A 6,308-nucleotide genomic window follows, 5' to 3' on the forward strand; every position below is an offset into this window, starting at 1 on the left:
GCTAATTAGATGTGTACATGTTCACAGTCGAACAAACAAAAACTGTGCATTTTTTCACCAGGTAGATACTCTTCATCTTCAACTGCTGCTCAGGGCCTTCACCTACAATTCCTCAAACTCAGCAGACAACAGGTCATTCCAGTAAATTAATCGCATTTCTACACCAATTTAAAATGTTTAATGCAAACTTCAAATTGTACATCTTGAAACCAGCTAACATTTTCTGAGTGTTGGTTTATATTCAGCTTTATCAATTGCATGTACAGTTTTAGCGTTCAGTTAGTGTTTGAGACGATAATGGCGCTTACACCATACGGAGAATTCCCGCGTATTTTTCACTGGAGAGACAGTTCATCTTCAACTGCTGCTCAGGTGTCACTCACGCGGCAGAAACTCCGCAGGCAACAGGTAACTCCAACAAGTACATCACTTTTCTACATGTTTCAATGCAAACGTCTCATTGAACCCCTTCATCTTAAAGGGAAACCAGCTTACATTAGCTGAGTGTTGGTTCATGTTCACTTTTCAGCTTAATCAAATGATTTTAGTAGTTCACTCAAAAATGCTATTTCTCTTGTCATTTGGCCTTCTCACCCCATATACCTTCTCAAACTCGTATGACTTTCTGTCTTATGTGGAACACAAACCAACATTTCCACTCAAGTCATATGATTACATTGATGCTGCCTTTATGGATCTTGAAAGTTTTTTACCTCACTGACTTCCACTATATGGACAAACACACATCATATATCCTTCAAAAATCTTTGTTTGTGTTCCCCTGAAGAAAGTCAAATGAGTTTGACATGGCATAAGACTGCATAAATGATGAGAGAATGATCATTTTTGGTTTGCCTCAAGGAGACACCCTGATATCAACATGTGTAAATTGGTTTGTAAAAAAGAGCCACATCATAAGTATAATACTGTTGCAATATGTAGCAGGGTTTGCAGCAGTTGAAAATTGTCTCGTCATGAATCTTAAGTGTAAACTAGCCATACATGTTGCTTATCTTGTCAGTTACAATTATACTATTTTTTATTTTTGTCTAACAGGATAGGGTCATTTAAATTATAGTCCTGGCAGGTCTACAACTATAACTGAAAGAAGAGTCATCAGAGGTTTTCAAGGCAAAAAAAAAAAAAAAAAGTAGGAAACACATTTTGATGACAGTATTCATATTTATATGGTACCATTTTAACATATCCGCTGACATTCATATAAATGTATGCATTTGTTTCAGTGGTTGAATAACTGTGTGCTTCAAATGAAAATTCTCTCATCATTTACTCACCCTCATGCCATCCCAGATACAGTTGTGCTCAAAAGTTTGCATACCCTGGCAGAAATTGTGAAATTTTGGCATTGATTTTGAAAATATGGCTGATCATGCAAAAAAAAAAACTGTCTTTTATTTAAAGATAGTGATGATATGAAGCCATTTATTATCACATAGTTGTTTGGCTCCTTTTTAAATCATAATGATAACAGAAATCACCCAAATGGCCCTGATCAAAAGTTTACATACCCTTGAATGTTTGGCCTTGTTACAGACACACAAGGTGACACACACACAGGTTTAAATGGCAATTAAAGGTTAATTTCCCACACCTGTGGCTTTTTAAATTGCAGTTAGTGTCTGTGTATAAATAGTCGATGAGTTTGTTAGTTCTCACATGAATGCACTGAGCAGGCTAGATACTGAGCCATGGGGAGCAGAAAAGAACTGTCAAAAGACCTGCGTAACAAGGAAATGGAACTTTATAAAGATGGAAAAGGATATAAAAAGATATCCAAAGCCTTGAAAATGCCAGTCAGTACTGTTCAATCACTTATTAAGAAGTGGAAAATTCGGGGATCTCTCGATACCAAGCCAAGGTCAGGTAGACCAAGAAAGATTTCAGCCACAACTGCCAGAAGAATTGTTCGGGATACAAAGAAAAACCCACAGGTAACCTCAGAAGAAATACAGGCTGCTCTGGAAAAAGACGGTGTGGTTGTTTCAAGGAGCACAATACGATGATACTTGAACAAAAATGAGCTGCATGGTCGAGTTGCCAGAAAGAAGCCTTTACTGTGCCAATGCCACAAAAAAGCCCGGTTACAATATGCCCGACGACACCTTGACACCTCACAGCTTCTGGCACACTGTAATTTGGAGTGACAAGACCAAAATAGAGCTTTATGGTCACAACCATAAGCGCTATGTTTGGAGAGGGGTCAACAAGGCCTATAGTGAAAAGAATACCATCCCCACTGTGAAGCATGTTGGTGGCTCACTGATGTTTTGGGGGTGTGTGAGCTCTAAAGGCACGGGGAATCTTGTGAAAATTGATGGCAAGATGAATGCAGCATGTTATCAGAAAATACTGGCAGACAATTTGCATTCTTCTGCACGAAAGCTTCGCATGGGACACTCTTGGACTTTCCAGCACGACAATGACCCTAAGCACAAGGCCAAGTTGACCCTCCAGTAGTTACAGCAGAAAAAGGTGAAGGTTCTGGAGTCACAGTCTCCTGACCTTAATATCATCGAGCCACTCTGGGGAGATCTCAAATGTGCGGTTCATGCAAGATGACCAAAGACTTTGCATGACCTGGAGGCATTTTGCCAAGAAGAATGGGCAGCTATACCACCTGCAAGAATTTGGGGCCTCATAGACAACTATTACAAAAGACTGCACACTGTCATTGATGCTAAAGGGGGCAATACACAGTATTAAGAATGAAGGGTATGAAGACTTTTGAACAGGGGTCATTTCATTTTTTTTTGTTGCCATGTTTTGTTTTATGATTGTGCCATTCTGTTATAACCTACAGTTGAATATGAATCCCATAATTCTCCAAGAGTATGCAAACTTTTGAGCACAACTGTATGTATGACTTTCTTCTGCAGAACACATACAAAGATTTTTAGAAGAATATTTCAGCTCTGTAGGTCCATACAATGCAAGTAAATGATGATCAGAACTTTGAAAGTACAAAAAGCACATAAAGGTAGCATTAAAGATATGAATACAACTCCAGTGGTTTAATTCATGTCTTTAGAAGCAAAATTATAGGTGTGGGTGAGAAACGGATCAATATTTAAGCCCTTTTTAATATGTATTTTCCTAGTTGGTGGTGAAATGCACAAAGAATGTGAATCCCCAAAGACAAGAGAAGACAAATATGAAAGTGAAAGTGGAGATTGATAGTAAAAAAGTACTTAAATATTGATCTGTTTCTCAACCACACTTATATCACTTCTGAAGACATGGATTTAACCACTGGAGTCATATGGATTACTTTATGCCACCCTAATGTGCTTTTTGACCACCATTCACTTGCATTGAATGTACCAGCAGAGCTGAGATATTCTTCTAAAAATTTTTGTGTTCAACAGAATAAAGTCCTACACATCTGGGATGGCATGAGGGTGAGTAAATATTTTTGGGTGAACTATCCCTTTAAGCATCACTTTTCTTTTTACTCTGTAATTATTGATTTTGAGGATATTTAATTGTGCAAATAAATACAATTCAAAAGATTATTTCTTTGCATTTAGGAAGAGGAGCTTGACCAAGCACAGAAAGGAGCAGATGCCATCAGTGCTTTGGAGCAGGAAGAGCAAAAGTTGCCTTTCAACCCACTGGATGTATTGATTGTACTTGAAAATGAGCTGGGGACATTTGTCAAAACTTTGGTTAGTGCACTGACTTTTTGGGCTACTTTATGCCCTTCACATCAGCTACCGGAAGAAGCTGACACTTTTTCTTTATTTTTTTGAGGTCATACAGTAAATGGTGTTGCATCTTGATGATGGCAATGTCTGGTCAAGTTGAAAAGATCTTTTGAATGAATAGTTTCATTCATAAATACAAACTGTTTCTGGTGTTTTTGTTGCAGTATTAGTTCAGAGAGTTTTCTCCTACCTGCATATATTTCTGCAGTGTGCAGTCTGTTAAAATTAATTTTGAATTGCGTTTATTTAGATTTACTGAAATTCTTTAAGTCGTTTGCATAGCCAACTTGTTTTTATGTTTTTTGTTTATCGTCATGATTGTTACTATTTTTGTATTTGAGAATGTATTTTGGTTCTAGGAGAGCATGAATATCTATGTTAGATTGTAAATATGTAAACAACAATAAAAACCTTTGACATTCACCAGTTGTCTGTTATTTCTTCAGGTCATTTTATTTTAAAGTTAAATGAAAGTAAATGAACAGAACCTAGAATTTGAAGCTGCTAATAGCACTTACAATTGAGCTAAATGAGCTTAAAATGCATAGTTGGGTAAACGGAGACTCTTAGGGTTAAAAAACCTTAAATGTAGTAGCTCGCGTGGCACAGTATTTTAAGTAAACATTTTTGAATGGAAGCTCATTAATTTGGCCATAGCCAGCTATGGTTTTTTTAGGTAACTTTGCTTAAAATTCCTAGTGGAATTTGCTTTAAAAATGGGATGCAAAAATGATGCACATATATTTTTAAGCAAATACAGCACAACATTTTTTTTTCAGTGAAGTATAAAGTTGAAATGTTAAAATATTCTATAACACATTGTTCTTAATTATTAAATTCACATCTATATAAAGAAAAAATATAAATATTTATATCTTAGTAATTTGTGGCTCTCACATATCTGGCACCTAATTGGTTAGGAAGGAGGACTAAGCAATTATCAAAGACATAATCAAATACTAAGAGCCATTCAACTTGAAACTTTAGAAAACTAGGGGTATTAACTCAGTCTTTTCATATTTTTTTTCTTGTCCACTTTTTTTTTTACTCTTCAGTAACTCTTTGTTGGTTTTTGCTTGCTTAAACTGCTACTTGTATTAAACCCAGTTTGTTTATAGGTACACTTATTTTGGTCTGTAACTTTATATGATGTACTGTTCCACTGGAGTCTGGTAAGGTTTGAATTACACTTCACATTATCCATGAATTTCTGGGGGAAGAACTGTCCACAACTAACACTACATCTTGTAGTGTTACTGAAGTTCCTTTTAAATCTTGACCACTTTCTGCATTCTTGTAGATTGGGCAGATATTCATGAGTTCATTGTTTGGCATCTTAACTTCATTTCTCAATGGCAATCCTACCCTAAACAAACTTTGTCATCCTTTGCACTAATTGCATGAACTGCTGGTCTCCCTGTGACATTTCCTCTTTCTTCATAGTGGTGTTCTGGAAAATCTGTGTTATACTGTTGAACCAGTAATTGCTATATTTCCACCACTGACAGACAGTAATCTGTGTAATGTGGCAGTTGACTTTTCTGCAGTGTTGTTTTCTTAATGGGTCCACTCACCACCCATCTGAGTGCAGTTTTCACAGCAGAAGAAGAAGCCTTTATTCTGTCACACATTATACAGTGAAATTCTTTTTTTCCCACATATCAGAGTGCAGGGTCAGCCATGATACGGTGCCCCTGGAGCAGATAGGGTCAAGGGCCTTGCTCAAGGGCCCAACAGTTGCCTCTTGGTGGTGCTGGGGCTTGAACCCCCAACCTTCTGGTCAGTAACCCAGAGCCTTAACTGCTGAGCAACCACTGCCCCTATAAGGTCCATCTTGCTGACTGTTCATTATGTGCCACGGCTCCATCGCTATTGAACTGTTGGCTCCCATGAGAAGATCCACATTGGCTTTAATGTGTGGTAAGTGTACTTCACTTAGGTATGACTATTTTCTGATGTCTTCAGACTTAGGAATGTTCTCACTGGAATATTGCTGTGTGTGAAGATTTTAGGTAGCTCAATGTACTTTGTGTCTTCCAGCCCACACACTTCCGAGTCTGAGAGAATAAAACTGTTAACTAGCTTTTGCTCACCATTCTTATCCTGACATATAGTGTTCAGTAGAATATGAGTTGGCTTTCCTTTCAGGTTCAGTCTCTTTCGCAGTTCTTCAGTACAAAACATTAACTAGAGAGAATGTTACACGGCCTCGCTTCAAACTAACATCTTCTAACTAAAAGTCCTAGAGAGATGACGTCACTATGCAACGTAATTGGAGATTTATAAGTATACAGTTGAAATGTTAAAATATTCTATTACACATTGTTCTTAATTATTAAATTCACTTTTATATAAAGAAAAAATATATACGGTAAATATTTATATCTTAGTAATTTGTGGCTCTTAGAGTTGCTGTGCATCATAAGGCATTGTCACTTACATCTTTCACGATCTACATGCCAAACACTTCTGGGTGCATTTATGTGGAATTTTCGCTGTCGTAAAAATGATTAGTTCTCAATAACATCATCATTTGAACTGGTGTGTATGCCAATGAGAAAGAAGCATGGTCGTAGCCTATAG

The sequence above is a fragment of the Myxocyprinus asiaticus genome, chromosome 4 (assembly GCF_019703515.2).
Source record: "Myxocyprinus asiaticus isolate MX2 ecotype Aquarium Trade chromosome 4, UBuf_Myxa_2, whole genome shotgun sequence".
In the NCBI taxonomy this organism is placed as follows: Eukaryota; Metazoa; Chordata; class Actinopteri; order Cypriniformes; family Catostomidae; genus Myxocyprinus; species Myxocyprinus asiaticus.